Raw genomic sequence first — 27,756 nt, 5'->3', positions numbered from 1 at the left:
GGAAATGCAATGGGGCATTTGTTGTAGCTACCAGAACTCTTCTCCTCTTTGAATAAGCAATGGCTTTTGAGGAATGGGTATCCGGGAGTAATTTTAAACAAGTCAGAGAATTTTGCAAAAATAATGTTTAGATAGTTTATTGTTTGTATAGCCTCTACCAGGCACAGAAGTAAGGAAAATTTCAAGTTGCAAAATAACTACAGGGAAATAAATGTTTACAAAGATTTTTAAAGTTGTCTACTGCAGTATTATCTCTACCAATAGCTACCACCTCCCAAATGACAGTAGTGCACATTAAGAAAGGATTATAAGTTATTGCTTATTCAATATTAACCAAAGGTCTTGTCTTATTCTCTATTCTTCCATATTCATTTTCCACCAATAGATAGTTTAATTAAATAAGCTCTTTAAAACATACATGAGGCTGTATATGTGAGAAAAAAGTGATATTCTTAAGACACTGAAGCAAGAATCAGAGCAAACAAAGAACAGCAAAATACAATGGCACATAGATGTGGCCTTTCAGAAACTATTAAAATATTTTAGATTTTTTTGATTGGATTGCTGACTCTAGATCTGAAGAAGAAAACTTACAAAATGAGGCTGAGACATCCTGTTGTGCTAGAATTCAAGAAACTCAAAGAACAATAAGTTGGTTCAAAGGGGCATAGGAACACACTCACTGAAAGTCAATGGCCAAATAAAAGACAAAATTGAGCATCATGAAAAATATGGGTGTATCAATTGAAGCACATTGTACATATAAAAGTCTATAAGCTCATATTGTCATGACATGCAGACAGAGAAAGGGAGAGAAAGAAGAGGGAAGAGAAAGAGGAGGATGAGGAGAAAAAGCAATTTATTGGACACCATTGAAAAAATGACCAGAGCACTGATATGATTCGGCTCTGTGTCCCCACCCAAATCTCACCTCAAATTGTAATCCTCACATGTCCAGGGAGGGACCTTCTGGGAGGTGATTGTATCATGGGGGCAGTTTCCCCTATGGCGTTCTTTTGATAGTGAGTGAGTTCTCACGAGATCTGATGGTTTAAAAGTGGCACTTCTCCCTTTGTTCTTGCTCTCTCCTGCTGCCTTGTGAAGAAGGTGCTTGCTTCTCCTTAGCCTTCCACCATGACTGTCGGTTCCCTGAGGCCTCTCCAGTCATGTGAAACTGTGAGTCAATTAAGCCTCCTTTTTTCTTCAATAATTACCTAGTCTCAGGTATTCTTTATAGCAGTGTGAAAACGGACTTACACAGGCACAAACTTTTTGAAAATTTTCACGTTATAATTGTTCCTCTATAAACTGTATTTTAGGTTAACCATAGCACTAGTTGATTAGAAAAATTTCTACTTTACCATATTTTCCAGGTAATTGATGTGCAGTCACTTCCATAACTAAAAGAAAACATTCTGGGCCAGGTGCGGTGGCTCACACCTGTAATCCCAGCATTTTGGGAGGCCGAGGCAGGAGCATCATGAGGTCAGGAGTTCGAGACCAGCCTGGCCAACATGATGAAACCCCATTTCTACTAAAAATACACAAATTAGCTGGGCGTGGTGGCACGAGCCTGTAACCCCATCCCAAATACTCAGGAGGCTGAGGCAGGAGAATTGCTTGAACCTGGGAGGCTGAGGTTGCAGTAAGCCAAGATCGAGCCATTGCACTTCAGCCTGGGTGACAGATCAAGACTCTGTCTCAAAAAACAAAACAAAACAAAAATCATCATATTGTAGCTCCTAATTAGGCAATTTAAGTTAAGGTAATTAATAGTTGAAATTATCTTAGTATTAATAAATATGGGAAACATTGAGTGCTTCCTGATACGATGTCAAGTACAGTACCCAATACTTATCAAAAGTTTTTGCACTTTTTAAGGTTGACTCAGAATCGAATCAACTTCCATTTAGGAAAGAGTTAATTTCCATTTATAGTGTATCCCAGAGATAGAAGAAGAAGTTAAGTGATACACAAAGAAGGAAACCAGAAAAAAATTCAGGATGTACATTTCACAAGACCTATCCTTTGCAAAAAATTAATGAGAAAGAAGAGAGAGTGAGAGTTCTGAATTACAGAGACTTGAGAGGCATGACAACCAAGTGTCAAATGTGGTCATTGTTTGGATTTTGATTCACATGGAGCAAATGAGACGATTTTTCTTCCTTTTCTTCTTCGCCTTCCTCCTCCTTCTGGTCCTTCTTGCTTTCTTTAAGGTCACTGAAAATTTTAATTACAGACAGTACTTTTTTTTATTTTATCACATAACAAACCATCCCAGTACTTAGTGGCTTAAAATAACAATCATTTATTTTCTCACAATTTTTCAATTTGGTCAGGGCTCTCAGGGGTTGGGGATGGGGTTCCTCTGCTATCAGCTAAGGTGGCTCATCTGGGGCTTACTTTCAAGATGACCTCATTCCCAGGGTGAGCACACTGGTGCCCATGTCATCATGCAGACCAGATGGGACAGACACCGGAGCTCTCAATTCTCCTTCATGTGGGTCTCTTTACGTGCTGCTTGGGCTCCTCACAATAAGACAGCTGGGTTCCAAAGAGGAGAAAATAGAAGCCAGAAGCTTTCTTAAAAGCTAAGCTTAACTGAAACTTTGTAATAAGTTCTGGAGACCTATTGTACAGCATGATGATTATAGTTAATAATAATAGTTTTGTATATTTAAAAATTGCTAAGGGATTAGATTGTAAATGTTTTCACCATAAAAAATTGATAAGTATCCGAGGTGATGGATATGTTACTAGTTTGATTTATTTATTTCACAATGTATACGTATGTCAAAACATCACATTGGACACCATAAATGCATACAATTTTTATTTTTCAATTCAAATAAATGTGTAAAAGGAAAAAGGTAGATTTATAACTAGCGCAGTGATATTTCTGCCATAGTCCAATTTTCAGTTAGTCATAGTCTCAGCCGACATTCAAGAGATTGGAGAAACAGACCATACCTTTCCGTGAGGGGAATGACAAAGGAAGGTATTTGAAGTAATCAGGAAACAATTTTTAGATTAATGAATGGCATTCTGATTGCCTAAAAAAAGTGAAAAACGTTTAGAGATGAATGAAGTATGTAGGAGTGAAATAACATGAAGCTGAGACTTGCTTTAAAATACTTTAGCTGGAAAGAAAAAGGGGATAAAACAGGACATATGAAGTAACTTTTGCAATATCTTGATAATTGTTGAATATATGTGAGGGGCATATAAAGGAATTATTATAGTCTACTTTTGAGTATATGTGAAAATTTTTTCATCTTTTTTTAAATCATAATTTGAAATAATATTATAGCTCCTAAAATAAAAGATTATAAAGAAGAAACTCAAAGTCCTAGTTTCATTTAGTTTTGCTTTTGATTAAATTTTAATATTGTATCTCAAAATATTTCTTAAATAATACACTTCAAAAGTACTAACTTGGAAAAGTATGCAGAAATACTGAAACCTATAGGGGTACTGAGGCTCTTGGGAGGCCTGATGGAAAGGAGGCCAAACAGGAAGGGCTGCTTGACGTTGGTGCATGTGATGTCTGTTTCCAGTGTTTGAAAGCAACTGTGTGAGGATTTAACGCTATGAACTTCTGTAGCCATCTTCAAATCATGAAAGGAAGGGCAAGGGAATTATAGACAGTACTCATGACTGATCTTGCTGACCCTCTCCTTCAGTGACAATTGTCAATCCATAGACCTGTTCTTATATGTGAACAATAATCCTTCTTGATTAAACACTCTTAGTCATGTAGTCTATTACCTGCAACTGAAAGCATTCTTAACTGATAACACTTTAAAGCAGAAGGTACCAATGTAAATCTCCAGGTGTTGCTAATTAAGATCAAGGGGCTATAGATACACTCCCTTAGAATACCTTATTTCTAATAAGGTTATTGGAAATAAATGTTACCTAACAAAATTAAGTCCAGGACCAGGTGATGAAGAAATTTATTTGCAAGATCTAAATTTAACTTTATTTATTCATCTGTTGATGGGCACTTAAGTTGATTCCATATCTTGGCAACTGGGAATAATGCTGCAATGAACATGGTGGTACAGATATCTCTCTAACATACAGACTTCATTTCCTTTAGATATATACCCAGTAGTGGGATTGCTGGAAAAATGTGGTATTATACACAGTGAAATACTATTGTTTTTAAAATGAAGGAAATCCTGTTATTTATGACAACATCGATGAGTTTGGAGGATATTACGTTAAGTGAAATAAGCGAGAAACAGAGAGATAAACACTGCATGTTCCCACTAACGCGGAATCTAAAAAGTCGAATTCATAGACGCAAACAGCAGAATGATGATTACAAGGCTCTGGGGCATTTGAGGAGTAATTGGAGGAGATGATGGTCAAAAGATACACAATTTTAGTTAGACAGAAGATTAAGTTCAGGAGATCTATTGTACAACATGATGCTTTTAGTTAATAACAGTATATTGTACATGTGAAAACTGCTAAGAAAGTAGATTTTAAGTGTTCTTACCAAAAATAAATATGTAAGGTGATGCTTATGTTAGTTTAATTTAACCATTTCACATACATATTTCAAAACATCATGTTGTATATCATAAACATATACAATTTTCATTTGTTAATTAAAAAATGAAAAATAATAAAAAATTTAAAAATAAATTTAACTTTCAGAACTATTAGTGCATTTAAAAGATAATTAGATTTCAAGCATATCAAGAAATAAAAGACCTAAATGAATATCAAAAAAAATCACTTAGTTTTAGCTGATGTTTTCAAATAGCTAGGTTCAACATGCCATTGTACAGATGAGTTTACTGAAGACGCAGAAGCTAAGTATCATCCTCAAGTTTACACAAGATGATATAGTTAATATAAAAAGCATAAAATTTGGAACTAGATATTCCTGGACTAGATTCCAGAATTTACCATTTTCTAGTTTTGGCTTTGGCAAGTTACTTATTCTTCTGAGCCTCAATTTTCTTATCAAAAAACAAAACCAAACAAAACAAAACAAAAAAAAGAACATTTTTAAGGTTTTTTTTTTTTTTGGAGTGAGACAATATGCAAAAGTCCTTAATTTCAAAACTTAGTTCGAAGCGCACGGTAATTAAAACAGTGTGATACTGGCATAGAAACAGACATGTAGACCAATGCAATAGAATGGAGAGCCCAGAAATAAACCCTCATTTATGTGGTCAAATGTCAGCAAATCTGTCAAGACCATTCAATGGGGAAAGTACAGCCTTTCAACAAATGGTGTTGGACAAATGGAATATACACATGCAAAACAATAAAGTTGGACCCTTACATTACAGCATATACAAAAAGTAATTCAAAATTGACAAAGTCCCAAAGAGCTAAAACTATAAGTTATTAGAAGAAAACATTGGGAAAAATCATCCTGACATTGGAATTGGCAATGATTTATTTGACACCAAAAGCACAGGTAACAAAAACAAAAGTAGATAATTTAGACTTTATCAAATTAAAAAGAAAAAAAAACTTCTGTGCATCAAAGGACACTATTAGCAGAGTAAAAAAGTAGCTCATTGAATGGGAGAAATTATTTGCAAATCACATATCTGAGAAGAGATATCCAGAAAATGTAAGGAACACCTATAATTCAACAATAACAAAACCAAAAACCAAAGGAAACAATTTTTTTTTTTTTTTGAGATGGAGTCTCGTTCTGGCACCCAGGCTGGAACCAAATTTTAAAAATGAGCAAAGGGCTGGTATAAACATTAATCCGAAGAAAGTTCATAAATGGTTAATAAACAAATAAAAAGATGCCCATCATCACTAATCACTAGGCAAATGCAAATCAAAACCATGAGATACCATTTCACATTCAGGGTAGCCACTATTAAAAAAAAACACGAACAAACAAAAAACAGAAAATAACAAGGGCTGGCAAGGATGCAAAGAAATTGGAACCTGTGTGTACTGTAGGTGAGAATGTAAATGACGCAGTCAGTGAGAAAAACAATATGGTGTTTCCTCTTTAACATGGAATTAACAAAAAATCAAACAATCCCCTTCTGGATATATACCCAAAAGAATTGAAAGCAGGGACTCAAACAGATATATGTACATCTATGTTCATAGCAGTCTTATTCACAATAGTCAAAAGGTAGAACTAATCCAAGTGTTTATCAACAAACAAGTGGATAAGCAAAATGTGATATATACACAAAAAGGAATATTATTCAGTCTTAAAAATGAAGGAAACTGTGGCACATGCTATTGCATGGATGCACCTTGAAGAGATTATGCTAAGTGAGGTAAGTCAGCCACCAGATGGCAAATATTGATTCCACTTACAGAAAGCATGTAGAGTAGTCAAATTTAGAGAGACAGAAAGTAGAAAGGCTGTTTCTAGGGGCTGAGGGGCAGGGGAAATGGGGAGTTAGTGTTTAATGGGTATGGGGTTTGAGTTAGGAAAGATGAAATGGTTCTGGAGATTCATGGTGGTGACAGTTGCACAACAATGTAGAGGTACTTAATGTTACTGAACTGTTTACTTAAAAATGGTTAAAGTGGTACATTTTAGGTTTATGCACTTTGTATATCTTGCCATTTAAAAATGTGTTCATCTCTATATCTTGTCATGTAGGGAATCAAACGTTTTGTTAATTGTTGAAAGAGAAAATAGGAATGGGAGATGGGAAGAAATATGAGATGGACCTTTGACCTACCACCTTTAAGAGGAAGATGTTACTTTTAACCTGAAGAATATTTTCTCCAGGTTTGCCTGTAGTTGTTTTCAATGCATTTTCACTACAGGTTTTAGGACTATCATTGCCACCTTTGAAATCTGTTTACACAGATCGTGGTAAGTCTCATTCTCTCATGTTATGCGTCAGCGTTCTTCATTAATTTAGGAAATTGTTCAACAAAAGCCTATATTATTTGATAATGGTCTCTGAATCCCCTGGATTATGGCAGGGATTTTACTTTGTAATAATCTCCCATGAGAACTGGCCAAACAGCTGTGAAGGCAAGAGAGAGCTACAAGAGGCAATCATATTTTTCAAAGCAGGGCAACAAGAGAGTGAAGCTGGTCAAAATGAATCTTTTCTGCATTTCGCTGGTAAGTTCCTTTATTTGCAGCATTTATGTTCTCATTTTAATTTTACTGTGTCAAAAGGAATGAAATTAGGATATATTCTAAACTTCTTATGTGATGATATTCATACACTTAGCATCTCAGAAAGTTCACATCACAAAGAACAGTGAGAAAGGATGCTTTCATTAAAGCACTTAAGCCAACTCTACTCAAAGACAAGTATTAAAAAGAGTTCTGCAACAATTACTAGTTATTTATCATTTTGATGTTGAATTTTTAAGTATAATGTTCTGGGAACAGTATTTTTGAGAAATAATTTTCTTCTATTTGTTATGAGACAAAATTTTGCAAAATATGCAGGCTTTGTGTCGCTTGCTTTGCTTTGAGACATCCCAGGAATCAAAATTTCTTCTTTGTTCCTTGAGTAATGAATTCCTTTCAATGCTGGCTTGGTTAAACTTCCATGGAGGTAGTTTTCTGAGTTGCACCACACTGTAAATGCAAGGTACGATAGATTAATCCAGTCCTGGAGATGTGCTTACTCAAGGGTATAAGCACCTCTCAAATTCGTTTTCACATTATTACTTTTTTTTCCTTAGCCTGAAGTGGATCAGTGAAAGTTATCAGGTAGTCATGGATCTGAAAATACTTTATAACTCTAACCTGCAATTGTGACCATCTGCCAATGCTTAAAAATGGATTTCAAAAATAATTTTATTCATTTCTATCTGTGTTTACAGCAGGGCATTATGTCTATTCATTGGTTTTTCAAGATGTCGATGGGAGATCCCTCTCATTTGGGGAAATAAAATGGCCTAGTTCTGATGTTTGTTTTCTTTCCTAATTGCACATAAGATTAACATAAGCAGTAGAGATGGTGCTGACATACGTTGTAATACCTAAACAGGAGGCATTTTAAGCCAAGATAAGGGGTTTAATCTTAGAGAATCTTGAAAAATAAAATGCAATTATGAGTTGTGGGAGGCTGAATCATCGAGTTCTTGTTGCCTATATAGTCCAATTTACAAAATAACTGCCAGCTCTCAACTTTGCTTTGTGCCGTATAAATCTGATGGCAGAAATCCCATTTCAGGTGATTTAAGTGGTATTGTGCATACTTTTCTAGTTGATCTGAAAGAGCTATATGTGGTTTATATGAATATACTTCCCATGGAAATAGGCAGTGTGGCACCAAAGACGATTGCTTTCTGAAACCATTTTGAATGGTAATATAATCAGTATGCTAATGTTTCTATAACATAGCATGGTTCAGCGTGGTGTGACATATGTTTGTAATGCTGCTGCTAAAGACATATAACCATATAATGAGCTTGATTGTCTTCCTCTGTGATATAGGGAAGGGAGCACATACTTAAAAAGGATTGCCTCAAAGTCCTGACTCATGGACTCAATATGACTGTAACTCTTTTCTGTCTGTTAAAGTTGTTCTTAAGAAGTTACTTGTTCAGAAACATATTTCATTAGACGGAACCATCAAGAACCCTAGTCTTTTGTTGAATCATTGCAAAGTTTATGTTATCAAATTCAATTGCTTTAATAAGAAAATGTGTATGAGGTACTTAAAAAATAAACATTATCTTAGGTGTTTTTTATTCCTTCTTGTGGAATAAATACATAAAATAATTTAGTGTAGGTTCCCAACCACAGTGTTGTGACACCCTACTGTGCTGTTATAACCTTTAAAAAAGGGGTGGGGATACAGCTCTTGCCAGGAACTTATGCAAAATCCAAAACATATTTTATCCATGGCTGTAGGAATGTGAACATATGGGACACTGCATTTAAGAAAAGAGAATAAAAACCACTGGTTTAATGGAAAGATTCTTGAATTAAAAAAAAATTAAGGTGTATGTAAAAACACTGACCTTTAAATCTCTGGGAAGCAGGTGATTTTAAATATTACGTGTCACATAAAGATCACTGCTAACGAAAGAATGAAAGAGTTAAACATCTTTTATTTAAGTGTAGGGGAAAATTGTAAATCTTTTAGTAAATGGGGTTTTTAAGAGAAACATAAAGGCAGAAACTTAATGAACTACCCATTCTGAACCAAGGATACTATAAATAATCCATTAAAGGTGATTGCTATTATTTTGGATCTATAAACTTGAAATGGGGTCTATCTTTCAAAAGGGAGGCAGAAATATCCTTTTATACATGCCACTCTGACTCCACAATTTTTCTTAGAGTTTTACGTCATGATGAGGCTTTTAGAAAACTTGCTCATTTGAGGCACAGTGATTTTTCTTGTTGAGCTCATCATATAGTTATTGCATTTAACATGTCTTTGTAACCCATGAGGTTACAAATCAATTATTCCTGCACAATTTCTTCAATAATTTGAAATGCTACCTCTGTCATTATTTGGATTCTTTATTCTTTCCCATTGGTTCATTTCTATCCCTTTCATTTTACTTGTTCTTTTAAGTACTTATTAAAATATTAATAATTCTACTGCCAAGTGAGTCTTACTCAGAAGAATACCCTACTCCCCATTTGTCCTTCTTGAAAGTTTGGACTTCGTCTTTTTTCTATATAAACTTAGGTTCATATTGTCAAATTATATGAATACCTTTGATGGGATTTTGACTGAAACGAACTTGAATTTTACACCATTTTTGGGGGAAATTGACTGCATTATGGTGCTAGGTCTTTTCATCCACAAACACAGATAACTCTTTATTCAATTCTTTCATAGCCTTCAATAATATTTTGTAATTTTCTCTATGATATCTTGCTTACCTTTTGATAAATTTATTGTTAGGCATCCAAGAATTTTGGATGCCATTGTGAATTTTTCTCCAAGTTTGTTGATGCTGATTTAGAGACACATTATTAGTATATTGATATCCAAATAAATAATTTTTCTGATCTTGAAGAATTCTGAGAGATACTCTGTGGTTTTCTCAGATTTTCTGTGCAAATAATCTATAAAGTATTCCTTTCCTTAGCATTTATGTTATTCTCAACTTCTTTAGCTTCCATAATATTGACAAGTAGGAATGCTATGATATCAGCCATCCTACTCTTATTTCTAATGCTCATATAATTATTTATAATTCAGTCTTCATGAGGAAATTTTTTTTAAATAACTCTAATCAGGTTAAGGAAGTCCTGCCTTTTCCCAGTTTGCTAAGATTTTGACGTGGGTAAACTTTAAAATTTTTCAAATGCCTTAAATATTTATTGAGATTAACTTCCTTTTAAATATTTTAATCTGTATCAAAATATTGAAGCATTCTTAAATTTCTATATTAAACACTAATTGGTCTTAATGTAGTTTTATACGTACTATTTGATTTTGTTGATATTTTATTTAGGATTTAAAAAACTATGTTAATACCTAAAATTGATCTGTTGTTTTCTTGCATTAATAGGAATATTCCATCATTTTCTTTTTCTAGAGTTTCTATTAGTAGTATTTTGTCATCTTTTAATATATCTTCTAACCTTTTACCTGTGTGTATCATGTTTTCTATTTATCCTTCTATGCTGCACCCTAAGTGAACTCAGCATTTTCTAATTCTCTCTTATGAAAGGTCTAGGGTTCAATTTTTGATTATTTAATATAAATTTCTGTGATTATTCATTTTCAAGACTTTGTAATTGTTTTTTGTTCCTATTTAATGATTTTTGTTTCATTTCTGTTTTGGTTTCATCATAAATTATTTCTTTAATATTACATTTTTATTTAGCTCTTTGGAGATTATATATATTCTTTCTTAAATTATCTCTCCATCTGTTTTATGATTTTAATTTCATCTGGAATTAAATGGTTTAATTTTCTGATTGTCAATTCAGTTGGCTCTCTTTCTCAGCATTTGATCTCTTCATGTGCTTTGGCTAATTTAGAATGACAACTCTTTTTCTTTTTCTCTCTCTCTTTCTCTCTTTCTTTCTTTCTTTACTGGCTTCTTCACCTTGCTTTATCTACTAGTGAGGCAAAAAATCTCATGTCTTCCTGATGCCCCATTTAAAAACCAGGGCTTACATTGGTGGTCCAGGGATCTTATTCCAAGCATATATATGAACTATTACTAATCTAGACACTGAACTATTGGTAGCTTGTTTCATATTCTGTTTTGCTGGCTGTGTTGTTAAATTTTGCTTCTCTGGCCCATATCTTCTTGTAAGCAAGAGCCCTAGCAGCTGTTGGCAGAAGCTTTTTTCAGCCCCCTTTTATAGCAGTGGTTGCTACCATAGGCCCTGTATTTCCGTCATGGAGTTTGCCTCATGTGGAGGACATCGATTGCATTCTCCCCCTCAGGGTTTAAGATCTGTCCAGTGCTGTCTGTTTTGGGATGGGAGCTTAATATGTCTAAAACTTTAGTTTCACTCACTACTTTGTATTTCTGTTAGGTTTCCCTACATGTTTACATATTTTAGAGCACTCATGACTTACTTAGTTCTTAATAATTTTCCCAGTAGTTTGTAACGTGTTTGGAACAGAGGTTACTTAAAAGAGGAAACAGCAAATCATATTGGCCAAATGTTCTAAAGGTAGACAAGGCATCCAATCTTCATTTTACTTATGTGTTAATATACCTAGAACTTTTCAATATGCTAAGTGTATACTGTCTACCTCTCTCTTTTAAGACTGCTTCTAGATGATGTCATAACTAGACGAATTATATGAAAAAGTCAATTTGATTAATAAATTTGCTTCCCAAATACAAAGAAGTTATAATACATTACACAATGATTTTAAATCCAAACCCATGCATTTTAAATTCATTTTTTCATACAAGGATAAAAATGAATAAATAATATTTTTATTATTAATGTTCTAAACATTAATATTAATTCCTTGACTGTACTTGTAAAATATTTTTGCTATTTCAAAGCATGCCTTGAATTTATTTTATCCTTATAGCTTCCTGCTGCGTGTGTGTGTGTGTGCTGCAATGTGTATCATTTGCCCTTGATGCTTTTTCATTCTTTCAAATTTTTAAAATTTTTGTAGGTACATAGTAGGTATATATATTTATGGAGTACATGAGATGATTTGACACAGACATGCAATGTGAAATAAGCACATCATGGAGAATGGGGTATCCATTCCCGCAAGCATTTATCCTTTGAGTTAAAAACATTCCACTTACACCCTTTAAATTATTTTAAAATGTACGATTAAGTTATTATTGACAATAGTCACCCTATTGTGCTATCAAATAGTAGCTCATATTCATTCTTTCTATTGCTTTGTACCCGTTAACCATCCCCAGCTTCCTCCCAGAACGCCGTTACTCTTCCTAGCCTCTGGTAACCATCCTTCTAATCTCAATGTACACAAGTTCAATTGTTTTGATTTTTAGATTCCACAGATAAGTGAGAACATGCGATGTTTGTCTTTCAGTGACTGAATTATTTCACTTAACATAATCATCTCCAGTTCTAATTATGTTGTTGCAAATGACTGGATTTCATTCTTTTTTGATGATTGAACCATACTCCATTGTGTATATGTACCATATTTTCTTTATCCATTCACCTGTTGATAGACACTTAGGTTGTGTCCAAATCTTAGCTATTGTAACAGTACTGCAACAAATTGGGAAGTATATACCCAGCAGTGAGATTGCTGGAGCATATGTTAGCTCAATTTTTTGTTTTTTGGGGAACCTCCAAACTGTTCTCCATAGTGGTTGTACTAATTTATATTCCCGCCAACAGTGAAATAGGGTTCCTTTTTCTCCACATCTTCACCAGCATTTACTAGTGCCTGTGTTTTGGATATAAGGCATTTTTAACTATGGTGAGATAACATCTCATTGTAGTTTCGATTTGCATTTCTCTGATGATCAATGACGTTGAGCACTTTTTCACATGCCTGTTTGCCATTTGTATGTCCTCTTTTGGAAATGTCTATTCAAATTCTTTTGCCCATTTTTTGATCAGATTATTAGACTTTTTCCTATAGAGTTGTTTGAGTTCCATGTATGTTCTGGTTATTAATCCCACGTCAGATGGATATTGTGCAAATGTTTTCTCCCATTCTGTGGGTTGTTTCTTCACTTTGTTGATTATATCTTTTTCTGTGCGGAAGCTTTTCAACATACGAGACGATTTGTTCACTTTTGCTTTGGTTGCCTATAGTTGTGGGGAATTGCTCAAGAAATCCTTTCCCAGACCAATGTCTTGAAGATTTTCCCTAATGTTTTCTTCTAGTTTCATAGTTTGAAGTCTTAGATTTAAGTCTTGAATCCATTTTGATTTTATTTACATATATGGTGATAGATGGGGGCCTAATTTCATTCTTCTGCATTTGAATATTTAGTTTTTCCAGCACTATTTATTGAAGAGACTGTCTTTTCCCCAGTGTGTGTCCTTGACATCTTTGTCAAAAATGAGTTCACTGTAAGTGTGCTGATTTGTTTCTGAGTTCTCTATTTTTTACATTGGTCTGTGTGTCTGTATTTATGCCAGTACCATTCTGTTTAGGTTACTATAGCTCTGTAGTCTAATTTGAAGTCAGGTAATGTGATTTCTCCAGTTTTGTTCTTTTTGCTTAGGATAGCTTTGGCTATTCTGTGTCTTTTGTGGTCCCATATAAATTTTAGGATATTTTTTCCATTTCTGTGAAGAATGTCACTGGTATTTTGACTGAGGTTGCATTGAATCTGTAGTTTGCTTTGAGTAGTATGGACATTTTAACAAAATTGTCTTTCAATCCATGAACCTATATTATTTTTCAATAAATCTATGAAGATAAACTATTTTTCATTAAATATTTTCAAATTTTTTATGTCCTCCTCAATTGATTTCAGCAATATCTTATAGCTTTTATTATAGAGATCTTTCACTTTGGGATTTAATTTTATGTGTGGCTAGTGTAAATAGGATTACTTTTTAATTTCTTTTTTATACTGTTGCCTGTTCTCATAGAAATGCTACTGGTATTTTATGTTGAAATTGTATCCTGCAACGTTACTAAATTTGTTTATTAGTTCTAACAGTTTTCCTGAGGAATTTTTAGGGTTTTCCAAATCATATCATATCATCTGCAAACAGGTATAATTTGACTTCTTCATTTCCAATTTGGATGCCATGTATATCTTTCCTTGTCTAATTTCTCTAGCTAGGACTTCCAGTACTATGTTGAATAACACTGGTGAGCCATGTTGTATTCCAGATCTTAGAGGAAAGGCTTTCATCTTTTCCCCAGTCAGTATGATACTAGCTGTGGGTCTATTGTATAAGGCTTTTATTATGTTGAGGTATGTTCCTTCTAGACTCAGATTTTCTAGGTATTTTTTTATCATGAAGGAATGTCAAATTTTTTAAAATGATTTTTTAGTATAAATTTATATAATAATATTGTTTTAGAACTTCATTCTGTGGATATGATGTATCATATTGATTGATTTGAATATGTTGAACTATCCTTGCATCCCTGGGATAAATCTCACTTGGACGATGAATGATCTTTCTAATATATTGTTGTTGAATTTAGTTTGGTAATATTTTGTTGAGGAGTTTTGCATTAATATTCATCAGAGATATTGGCCTGTAGTTTTCTTTTTTTTTTTTTTTGATGTGTCTTTGTCTGGTTTTGGTATCAGAGTAATATTGGCCTCATAGAATGAGTTTGGAAGTATTCCCCTCTCCTCCACTTTTTGGAATAGTTTGAGTAAGATTGGTATTAATTCTTCTTTAAAGGTTTGGTAGAATTCAGAAGTGAAGCTGTCAGGTTCTGGGCTTTTCTTTAGTGGGAGATTTCTTTTTTCATGGCTTTGATATTGTAACTTGTTATTGGTCTTTTCAGGTTTTGGATTTCCTCTTGGTTCAATCTTGGTAGGTTGTATGCATCTAGGAATTCATCCATTTCTTCTAGATTTTTTAAATGTATTGGTATATAGTTGCTCATAGTAGCCACTAATGATGCTTTGAGTTACTGCAGTATCAGTTGTAGTGTCTACTTTTTCTTTTCTGATTTTATTTATTTGGGCTTTATCTCTTTTTTTCAGTCTGTCTAAAAGTTTGTGAATTTTGTTTAACTTTTCAAAAAACAACCTTTTGTGTCATTAATCTTTTGAATTTTTTTAAACTTCAATTTCATTTATTTTGGCTCTGACCTTTATTATTTTGTTTCTTCTACTAATTTGGGGTTTGGTTTGCTCTTACTTTTCTAGTTCCTTAGGATGCATTGTTGGGTTGTTCATTTGCAGTTATTCATCTTTTTTGATGTAGTCATTTATAGCTATAAACTTCCCTCTTAGTACTGCCTTTGGTGTATCCCATAGGTTTTGGTATGTTGTGTTTCTGTTATCATTTCTTTCAAGAAATTTTCCAATTTCCTTCTTAATGTCTTCGTTGACCACTGGTCACTCAGGAGCATATTGTTTAATTTTCATGTTTTATAGTTTCCAAAATTCCTATTCTTATTAGTTTCTGGTTTTATTCCATTGTGGTAAGAGAAGATGCTTGATATTATTTCAACTTATTTAATGTTTTAAGACTTTTTTGTTTTACACATGTTGTATTCTTGAGAATGATCCATTTTCTAGGGAAAAGAATGTGTATTCTGCAGCTTTCAGCTGAAATGTTCTGTAAATACCTATTAGATCAATTTACTCTATAGTGAAGATTCAGTCTGATGTTTCTTTGTTGATTTTCTGTCTGGAAGATCTTTCCTAAGCTGAAAATGGGATGTTAAAGTCTCTAGCTATTATTGTATTCGGTCCTATCCCTCTTTATCTCTAAAAATGTTTCCTTTATATGCCTGAGTACTCCAGTGTTGGGTGCATATATATTCAAAATGTTTATATCATCTTGCTGAATTGATCCCTTTATCATTAAATAGTGACCTTCTTTGTCTCTTCTTATAGATTTTGTGTTGAAATCTATTTTATCTGATATAAGTTTAGTGACTTCTGTTCTTTTTTTTGTTTTCATTGGCATAGAATATCTTTTTCCATCCCTTTATTTTCTCTCTTTCTGTGTGTGTGTGTGTGTGTGTGTGTGTGTGTGTGTGTGTGTGTGTGTGTTTTGAGACAGTGTCTCACTCTGTCACCCAGGCTGGAGTGCAGTGGTGTGATCTTGGCTCACTGCAATGTCCACCTCCTGGGTTCAAGAGATTCTCCTCCCTCAGCCTCCCGAGTAGCTGGGATTACAGGTGTGTGCCATCACACCTGGCTAATTTTTGTATTTTTATTAGACATGGGGTTTAACCAGGTTTTTCGGACTGGTCTGAAACTCGTGACCTCAGGTGATCCATCCACCGTGGCCTTTCAAAGTGCTGGGATCACAGATGTGACCCACTGCACCCAGCCAGTCTATATGTGCTTTTATAGTTGAAGTGTGTTTCTTGCAGGCGACAGATTGATGGGTTATGTTTTTTCATTCATGCAGCCAGTCTATGTCTTTTGATTGGAGATTTTAGTTCATTTACATTCAATGTTATTATTGATAATTAAGGACTTACTCTTGCCATTTATTACTTGTTTTCGGGTTGTTTTATGGTCTTATCTTCCTTCTTTCTCTCCTTCCTGTCTTTGTCTAGTGAAGGTGACTTTGTCTGGAGACATGGTTTAGTTTCTTGCTTTTTAATTCTTGTATATTCATTGTATGTTTTTTGGTTTGAGTTTACCATGAGGTTTGCAAATATTATGGCTCATTATTTTAAACTGCTAACAACTTAACACTATTTGCACAAACAAGCAAAAAGAAAACTAATTAAAACTCTATACATTAACTTTGTCTCCCTGCTTTTTAACTTTTCATTGCTTCTATTTATGTCTTATTGTACTGACAGTGTCTTGAAAAGCTGTTGTAGTTATTATCTTTCATTCGTTCATTCTTTAATCTTCCTACTTAAGAGTATTTTACACACCACAGTTACAGTGTTATAATATTCTGTGTATTTCTGTGTACTTACTATTACCAGTGAGTTTTGTACCTTCAGGTGATTATTTATTGCTCATTACTGTCCTTTTCTTTCTGATTGAAGTACTCCCTTTAGCATTTCTTATAGGACTGACCTGGCGTTGTTGAAATCCCTCAGCTTTTGTATGTCTGGGGAAAGTCTTTATTTCTTCATGTTTGAAAGATATTTTCACCAGATATATTATTCTGGGGTAAAAATTATTTTCCTTAAGCACTTTAAATATGTCATGCTACTCTCTCCTGGCCTGTAAGGTTTCCACTGAAAAGTCTGTTGCCAGACATATAGGCGCTCAATTGTATGTTATTTGTTTCTTTTCTCTTGTGGCTTTTAGAAATCTTTCTTTATCCTTGACAGTTGGGACTTTGATTATTAAACACCTTGAGGTAGTCTTCCTAGGGTTAAATCTGCTTGGTGTTCTATAACCTTCTTGTACTTGGCTACTGATATCTTTCTCTAGGTTTGGGAAGTTCTCTGTTATTATCCTTTTGAATAAACTTTCTATCCCTATCTCTTTATCTACGTCCTCTTTAAGGCCAATAACTCTTAGATTTGCCCTTTTGAGGCAATTTTCTAGATCCTGTAGTTGTGCTACATTGTTTTTTGTTCTTTTTTCTTTTGTCTCCTCAGACTGTGTATTTTAAAATAGCCTGTCTTTAGGCTCACTAATTCTTTCTTCTGCTTATACATTCTACTATTAAAGGACTCTGATGCATTCTTCAGTGTGCCAATTGCATTTTTCAGCTCCAGGATTTCTGCTTGATTCTTTTTAATCATTTCAGTTTATTTGTTAATTTATTGGATAGAATTCTGAATTCCTTATCTGTGTTATTTTGAATTTCTTTTGAGTTTCCTCAACACATCTATTTCAAATTATCTGAAAGGTCACATATCTCTTTCTCCAAGATTGGTCCCTGGTGCCTTATTTAGTTTAGTTGGTGAGGTCCTATTTTTCTGGATGGTGTTGATGCTAGTAGATGTTCTTCGGTGTCTGGACATTAAGGAGTTAAGTATTTATTCTAGTCTTCACTGTCTTGGATTATTTGTAGCTGTCCCTCTTGAGGAGGCTTTCCAGATATTTGAAAGGACTTGTGTTTTGTAACCTAAGCTGTGTCTGCTTTAGGGGATATCCCAAGCCCAGTAGCACTGTGGTTCTTGCAGACTCAAAGTACCTCACTGATGGTTTTCAACCAGATATGGGAGAATTCTCTGGATTACCAGTCAGAGACTCTTGTTCTCTTTTATTACTTTCTCCCAAACATACAGAGTCTCTCTCTGTGTTATGAGTTACTGAAAGCTGGAAGTGGAATGACACTGGCACCCCTTTGGCTACCACTGCTGTGACTGTGCTGGGTCAGACCTGAAGCCAGCACAACACTGGGTCTTGCCCAAGGCCTGCTGTAACCACTCCCTGGCTACTGCCTGTGTTGACTCAAAGCGCTCAGGCTCTACAGTCAGCAGGTGGCAAATCCAGTCATGCCTCTGTGCTTCCCTTCAGGGCACTGAAGGCCCTCAGGCCCTGGGTGAGTCCAGAAGTGCAGTCCAGGAGTCAGGGATTAGAGTCTAAAACATTAGAAGTCTACCTGGTGTTATTGTATTACAGCTGAGCTGGCACTCAAACCACACCAGCCTTCCCACTCTTCTCTCCAGTTTTTAAAGACAGAGGAGCCTCACTCTGTAGCCATACCACCCTAGGTACAAGGAGTACTGCTAGACTACCACAGATGCTCTCTTAAGGCCCAAGGTCTCTTAAGTCAGCTTTTTGTGAATGCTACCTGGCCTGGGACTTACCCTGCAGGGCACTGGACTCCCCTCTGGCCCAGGGCATGTCCAGAAATGCCATCCAAGCATACACTCCTGGAATAAGAGATTATAAGAGCCCAGTCAGTGCTCTACCCCCATGTGGCTGTGCTGGTATCTAAAGTGCAAGATAAAGTCCCCTTTGCATTTCCCTCTGCTTTTCTCAAACAGAAGAAGTTTTGCTCTGTAGCCACCACAGCTAGTAATGTGCTCAGTCTCACCTGAAGCCACTAAGTCTCAGAGGCTTTCCCAAGGCCCTTGATGTAGTACCTGGGTATCACTGCTGGCTATTCAGGGCCCAAGGGCTCTTCGGTTAGCAGGTAATGAATACTGCCAGGACTGAACCCTTTCCCTCAGGGCAGCGGTTTCCTTCTGGCCTAGAGTTGCCTAGAAATGTCATCTGGGAGCTAGGGCCCGGAAGGGGGTACCTCATGACTCTTACCAGTGCCCTATTATGCTATGGCTGAGCTGGTACCCTCGATGCAAGACAAAAGCCTCCCTACACTTCCGTCTCTCCTCAAGCAGAAGGAAGGGGTCTCTTTTGGAGCCTCAAGATATGCAGCCTAGGGTTAGGGGCAGGGTGATGCCTGCACTCCCTTGGCTGCCCCAACCGGTGTCTCAGTGTGTTACATGCCCCCTCAGTCTACTGTCTCTGGGCTTAGTTCACACTGGGACACACATAGGAGTTGCAGTCCTTGTGTTCTAGACTGCCTTTCAAGTTTACTGGAGACACAGAGTGCTGCAGCCCTGGGCGGCAAGGTTTGCAGGCACTCAACTTTGGACCATTGGGATCAGAGATTCCCTTCTGGCCAGGGCTGGTTTAAACACTCCCTCTATGGCTGGGCATCAGCTGAGTTTGGTCTGAGTTTTCTTTCTTCTCTAACAGGACAGCACTAAGTTCAATGCCGCACAAAGGCTGTGTTCTCCCTTCCCCAGAGCCCAGAGATGCTCTCCACACCAGGCTGCAGGTGCCACGGTAGGGGAGGAGTGGCGTCAGAGATTCAGGACTGTTTTTTCTATCTCTTCGGTGCCTCTTTTAGTGATTTGATGTTAAAACCATGTACTATGAGTGCTCACCTGAATTTTGATTCTTATGAGGGTGTTGTTTTTCTGTGTAGATAGTTGTTAACTTGGTGTCCTTATTGTGGAGAAACGATCAGTGGAGCTTTCTATTCTGCCATCTTACTTCGCCTCCTCTGCCCTTGAAACTGCTACTTTACAGTTGAGAAAGCTAAGTAGGGCAGACTGTATTTCTTATAAAGGGAGGTGGTACCAATTAGAGACATACATGTAACTCAAATCTGTGACCAACACAGTTTATTGGTGTCTCAAAAGGCATTTATTTAGTTTTTTGAACTTAATGTCTTCAACATACCTCTTGAGGAATTCCCTCATTGTGTGCCTGCCTCTGCAACACTTAGACTCTTGTTTAAATTCTTGGCTCTATAATAATGGTGGTAATAATAATTCCTGGCTGTGTAATAATTCCTGGCTTTACTGTATTGTTCACTGTTGAAAGTTAGCATACTGTAAACTCTTAATCCCTATGCCCAGGATAATTTAAATAAAGTACTATATAAAGGTGGGTGTATAAATTAGGTAACTTTTCAAGGAAAATTATTATTCTGTTATTCCTTGACTTATAAATCTCTGTATTGCAGGAGGGCTCTATGGATAGCTTATATGAGCCAATCCCAGAGCAACAAGCTAACCAAGAAAACATGTCTGGTAGAACTGATTCTCCTATCCCACCCTTTGGAGAGAGTGAACAAACACCAAACAATCTCTTCGTGGTGAGTGAAGCATTGACTGGAGTGGATTTTTTTTTCTCTATTATAGTTCTAGAATCTCTTGCCTAATGATACCTATTAATACAGCAAAAATTCACTGTTCTCAGAAAGTTATTCCTTTTCCTTTAGTTTCTGCTTTTCTCTTTCTTGTTGTCTTTTTTATGATTTTGGCTTATTAATATGAACCACCATTTATTGAATGTGCACTAGATGATTATATAAGTTAACACAATCCTCAAAGCAACCTTATGACTATAAATAATTATATCATTTTCTAGATTTGGAAGTTGCGAGAAAGAAAGGCAAGATAAGATACTAAAGGCTATAAACTACTAAGTGTTAAAGTTGACATTTAAACAGAACATATCTGAATCAGTAGTTTCTGGCAAATCAGGTGGTGGTTGTGGGGGAGACCTAGATTTATGCGTTTGTCAATTTCCACAGTGTAAATGCTCCGCCATGGCCAATTTCAAGCTACCCATAGTTTAACTACAGGTTTGCAGTATCTGAATATTTAGTTAATAATTATCTCAAGAGCTGATTCTGACACATCACTGGCTGCTTTCAAAGTTTATGCTCTAACCACTGTAATAAACTGTTTCCTGAATTTATGGATACACACCATCATTTATAAAAGGTAAGTGTTACAAACAGGCAAATGCAAATTGTTCTGTGAATTATCTTTAAAATTATTAGAGATAGAGTTCTCTGCATTATACAAAATTGTACCTGTCCCTGTTTAACAGTGCTGGCTATTCTAACTCTTGTGCAATTGATCTGTATTTAAAATACAGTCGACCCTTGAACAACATGGGTTTAAGCTGTGCAGATCCACTTAATACACAGATTTTCTTTCGCCACAACTGCTCCTATTCCTCGTCCTCCTCAGCCTACTCAATGTGAAGGTGACAGGAATAAAGACCTTTATGATTATCCACTTCCACTTAATGAATAATAAACGTATTTTCTCTTGCTCATGTTCTTATTAACATTTTCTTTTCTCTAGCTTACTTACTTGTAAGAACATAGTATATAATATATATAACATACAACATACAACATGTGTATCGATTGACTATTTATGTTATCAGTAAGTCTTCCAGTCAATAGTAGACTATTAGTAAAGTTTTTAGGGAGTCAAAAGTTGTATGAAAATTTTGGACTACATGGGGTGTCAGCAACCCTAACCTCCATGTTGTTAAAGGGTCAACTACAATTTAATACATATAAACTTCTTTTACTATTGTTGTGGCTTAGGACAATATAAAACAGCCTATGTCTACTACAGATAAAGAACTTCCATATACTTACAGATTTAGATGCCACTTCCTGTCCTTAAAATCACACTTTTCCTGATAACACAAAAAATAATAATGATCATTTATTCAGTGCCTTATTTTTGTAAGGTAATATATGTATACATGAAATTATTTATGTTTATTCTCACTACAATTTTAGAGAGATTTAGAAATGTTGAAAAGGTTAAATAACTTGCCCGCTCAAAGAGAGGATGCACCAGGATACAAACTCAGATCTTTTTTGCTTTAGAGAAAGGGTAACAACAAATTACTTTTAAGTTTTGCGCTTACCTTCACATATACCTATTTTGTTCTTTGGGTACATTAAAAATGGCTTATTATCATAGCTTTCAAAGTTTTGGTTTTTTGAAAGCTTGGAGCAATTAGAAAGCAATGTTAGAAAGCAAGTTTAATAATAAGTCTCAGTAACATAAAAATAATACAAAAATATTTTTCAATGCAGTGGAAACTCTTCCCTTACCTTTACACCTTTTTTAATGTCTCTAAGATGTTGGTGTTGCTAGATATGCATAAGAGGGGGCAATAATATTTTGCACATATTAGTGTGAGAGATATAAACCATTCACATGGAGGCTGTCAATTGACATTGCAAATTGTTCATAAGCATTTTCACCCCATAATTAAAAAGAAACATTGAATAGGCTGAAGAGCCTGAAGATATTTTCTTAAATGTGTGAGTTTAGTAAATATGCATAAAAACCAAACCATTTCATGGCCAACTAGTCGAGTAAAATTTTTTAAAACTTCATTTATATTGCAAAAGAAGACGAGAATGATAAAAACATGATTTAAATTGCTACAGCTCTGTCTTTCTCTGTAATTTCTCAGCATTTGATTAAAAATATATGTATACATACAAACATGTATGTATGTATACAGGCATACTGAAAAGTCAGTTCAACCCTCAATTTCACTTTTTAGTTGTTGAATTATGTCATTCCCTTCAAAGTATTATTAATACTTATTATATTCCTAATGAAAATTATTTCACAGCTTAGATGAATAAAGTTAATTTTTTAAATAATTAAATCAAGGTATTTTAAGTACCTGCTTTCTTAGTATCCCCAGTTAACGGTTTGGAGCTTTCCTAAATTTCTTTCTCAGCCTTTGAAGAATAGATTTTTTTTCTTTTTCTCCTGGTATTGGCACTTCCTTCCCTCATCTTGATGTAAGGAAAAAAAGTTGTGGACCAGACTTAACAGTACCAGAAAAAAATATTATTCCATTGGGACTGGTTCCTCAGAAATACTCTGAAATCACCCTGAAATACTCTGAAAGCTAATGGAGTTATGGCTCAAGCTTCCAGTCCTCAATCTGGGTATTTGTAACCTTTCCAGAGAAGAGAGTTACTCCCAAAATCTCTAGAACCAACCTGACAATACAACTATTTGTTACGGAGGAAACTATAGCCCATAATAAAAATAATGTCAGTTGCCACATGAATTGAAAAAGGAAAATCAAAATGAGAGAAGAATCCTTGGCTTTTGGCTTCCCTTATGAAATATATTATTTATTCATACTTACTAGGAATTTCACCCTTTGGATATCACTGCTTTGAACATAGTGGGAGTTCCATAGATGAACATAAGATCATCAATATTCTCAAAGGAGACGATCCAGTGTAGTTCATATGTACAATTATGGGGTAGGGGCATTGAAAAGAAAGAGGTTTATTTGGGGGTTTTAAGTGAAGAATATCATCCATCATCATAAATGTCTAGTTTGTATTTTAATTGCAGTTTCAGGAAGGTTGATAATGGATAGCTCGTCCAAAGAGAAACCAATTTAAGATATGGGACATTATTAAATGTTTAGAAGAGAAATAATAAGTGATCCACTTGCAGTATATTAGGAAAGGCATAAAGTGTTGGAGGACAACTGCCAAAAACTAGCGGGAGTGAACAAGCATGCGGCTAAGTAAATGCGCTGAAAAACAACTAACATATTAGCCTAAGGACTGATCATTCCATAGTGTTATTTTAAATGTAGCCTGTAACTGCTTGATTCTGTATCTATTTTAGTATCTCCTTATGTCTGAAGCTCACAAAGTATTTGAATTAGAAAAAGAGTGAGAATGCTATGGTTTGAATGTCTCTCCTAAAGTTCACGTGTTGGAAATTTAATCCCCAGTGCAATCATATTGACAGGTGGGACTTTTAAGAAGAGATTAATAGATCATGAAAGCTCTAATCTTACAAATGAATTAATGTCGTTATCATGAGAGTGAGTTTGTAATCAAGAGTGGGTTTGTTATAAAAGCCAAGTTTGGCCCTCTCTTGTTTTCTTTGTTTTGCCCTCTTTTGCCCTTTTGCTTTCTGCCATGGAGTGACACAGGAAGAAGGTCCTCACGAGATGTGGCCCCTCTGTCTTGGACTTCTCAGCTTCCAGAACTGTGAGCCAGTAAATTCCTGTTTGCTATAAATTACCCAGTCTCAGGTATTCTGTTACAGCAACACAAAACAGATTAAGACAGAGAACATAAAATGTTTGTATCTCTGCCAATTTGGGGCTAACTGGATCAAGCCTGAATTATCTGACTTGCTGTCTATATTGACTGAAGTAAGCAAATAATTGTCAATTTTCCACTTCATTTTGTATCTCATAAATTAATAGAAAACTTGAGACTTTTAAAAAATGTGCTTAAATGTGGGTCAAAGGCATTGTTCCTATTATTCATATCTTTTGCATAGTGGTCATTCAATAAATATGTGTAGGCTAAATAAATGGATCAGTGAAGGTTCATTACTCAAGCTAAAGAAAGTCTTAATAATAATGGAGAGCCAATGATGCAGCGGATAAAATTGTTAGCTTTGGATTTGAGCAGTTGTGGGTTCTCTTTCTAGCTCTGTCACTTAGAAGCTATATGACCTTGGAAAGTTGCTTAAAGTCTTGCAGTCTCCATTTCCTTACACTGTAGAACAAGGTGAATAATGTTCTGTATAAATTTGCCAAATTCAACTGTGGAAAACAGAATCTACTCTTGCTACTAGAAGCAGGCAGGATTTAGCATAGAAGTTAGAGAACCCTCAGAAGGGCTGATTTTCATTCTAGAGTAGGGACTGAAAATCATAGCCTTAGGCAGCCCATAATTGTATCATGCACGAGCTAAAAATGGCTTTTATATTTTTAAAAGTATATTTAAAAACAGAAACAAAAACAAAAGAGACAATAGAATGCAATAGAAACTGTGTCTCACAAACCTAAAATATTTCTATCTGATTTTCACAGAAAAAGTTTGCTAACCCCTGCCCTAGAGCTACACTGTACAACCACAGGTGGCAATTGAGTACTTGAAAAGTGACTAGTCCAAATGCAGATGGACAATAAGTGTAAAATATATAATATGTTTTAAAGACTTCATATAAAAAATGAGTAAAACATAGGTTATTAATAATTTTGTAATGATGATTTGATGAAGTGATAATATTTGATATATTTTAGGTAAAAAGGAAATTTTGCTCATTTCCTTTAACATGGCTCCTGGATGTGGCCTCCACTTTCACATCCCACTTTCCAAATTTCACATGGATGCGTATAATCTGCCAAGTCTAAATCATACCTGCTATCCAAGCTTCGCGGGAATGTATATAATGTGGTTTTTAGTCTTCTGGTTTTTGCAAAGAGAAAGACACACCAGAAGGTAGGTGGGGGAATGTTAAGGGGAAGTCTACTATGTCCACCGCTCTCCCCTCCCAGGATCTTTAATCCTTATCATAACTGGTGTCACTACACTCAAACCAAAACACACACACACAAAAACAGTGCCATCTCACCATTGGAACTCCTTTGCAGTGTACGTGAAGGATGGCTGGCTTTCAGAAGGTGGCTCTCTTCTGTCTCTAGAGAATATAATTTGTGTTAAGCCGGCCCCAGGCACAGCTTTATGGTAACATTTAAAATGAGTTGGATATAACAACCCCTCTGCAATACCTGGGTCCTGTAAACTGTTAATAGATTAAGACCTTTTTTTTTTTTCAGTTAAGATACAGACTGATGACCAAAAAAAGCAAGATTATTCAATCACGTTATTTTAGAGAATAAATCACAAAGGAGTTGATACACAAAATCTTTGCTGCAACTTCTGGCAGTCATTCTCAATAGCAGCTGAATTGAAGGATTACCTGAAGACAAACAGATACCCAAACCCCATCTTGGACCTATTACATTGCTAAAAGACAATTACAGCAGTCCTGTCCGTTAGAAATATAACGTGACTCACACATTTTAGTTATTCTAGTTGTCAAAATAAACTGTTTTAAAAAGAGAGATAGGTTAAATTAATTTTAATAATATCTTGAATTAAGCCAATATAGCTAAAGTATTATCATTTCAACATGTAATCAATATAAAATTAATGAGATTTTTGTATGCTTGTTTCTAAACTAACACTTTGAAATCTGATGTGTATTTTATAGTTAAGAGCACATTTCAGTTCGATGCTGAAACTTCAATGGTTAAAGTGCAATCAGTCCCAACGAAAAAATCTCACCTTTGGTTTTAAATTAAAATTAAAATTAAATTAAATCAAAATTCACTTCCTAAGTTGTATCAGCCACATATTAAGCACTCAATAGCCACTTGAGACTATGGATGGCTGCCATATTGGACAAGGTAGGATTGAAGGCTTGAAATTGCTGATGGCGCAGAGGCATAAAAGTAACCAGATAATATCAATTCTCCTCTTCACTTAGGGAAGTATAGATGTTAAAGTATAAAAATGTTTGATGATAGGCAATTAGTTATAAACTTTTTGAAAGAGCACAGATGTTAAAGTATAACAATACTTGATAATAAACAGTTATACACTTTTTTTTGTTTGATTTTTGAGACGGAATCTCGCTCTGTCCCCCAGGCTGGAGTGCAGTGGCAGGATCTTGGCTCACTGCAAGCTCCTCCCGCAGGATTCAAGCAATTCCACCCCCAACTCCGCCACCGCCTCAGCCTCCCGAGTAGCTGGGACTACAGGTGTGTGCCACCATGCCCAGCTAATTTTTTGTATTTTAATAGAGACAGGGTTTCACCATGTTGGCCAGGATGGTCTCAATCTCCTGATCTTGTGACCTCGTGATCCGCCTGCCTCGGCCTCCTAAAGTGCTGGTATTACAAGCTTGAGCCACCACGCCTGGCCAGTTATACCCTTAGAGATAAAATTATAGGAAACACATCCATTTACCAATGAGGAAGATGAGATTAGTGACTTGACTGCAGTGACAGATGGAGTCTAGGCTGGAGTTCTGGATCCCAAGTAGTAGCCCTGTTTTTTGGTCTCTCTGCCACAAGTGTGTGCAGTGGCAGTGGGGTGGGAGTTATGTGCATGCACGTGTACACAAGAGTGAGAGAGATTAAGAGGGGTTGATTAGAAGAGTGTCTTTTTGGGAGATGAGAAGTGAGGAAGAGGGAACGATGGTAGGAAAAATAACCCAACCTTATAATACATGTGCTAAATATATTCTGATATCTAGAGAACACAGTGAAAAGAACTTGAGATGGGTGAATAAACTTACATTTTATTTCTGCTCTCAGACTGGGAACTGTGTCTGTGGGAATGTGATTGAATTTCTCTGACCCTAAGTTTTCTGAGCAATAGAATATGGATAAAAATTTATGTCTCTTGCAGAAATCCAAAACACTGCATGTTCTCACTCATAGGTGGGAATTAAACAATGAGAACACTTGGACACAGGGCAGGGAACATCACACACCGGGGCCTGTTGTGGGGTGGGGGACTGGGGGAGGGATAGCATTAGGAGAAATACCTAATGTAAATGATGAGCTGATGGGTGCAGCAAACCAACATGGCACATGTATACAACGTTGCGCACATGTACCCTAGAACTTGAAGTATAATAATAATAATAAATTCTGTGTCTTGGTTTG

Source organism: Gorilla gorilla, chromosome 22, assembly GCF_029281585.2.
Source record: "Gorilla gorilla gorilla isolate KB3781 chromosome 22, NHGRI_mGorGor1-v2.1_pri, whole genome shotgun sequence".
NCBI lineage: Eukaryota > Metazoa > Chordata > Mammalia > Primates > Hominidae > Gorilla > Gorilla gorilla.
Note: the sequence above shows the minus strand (reverse complement) of the source record.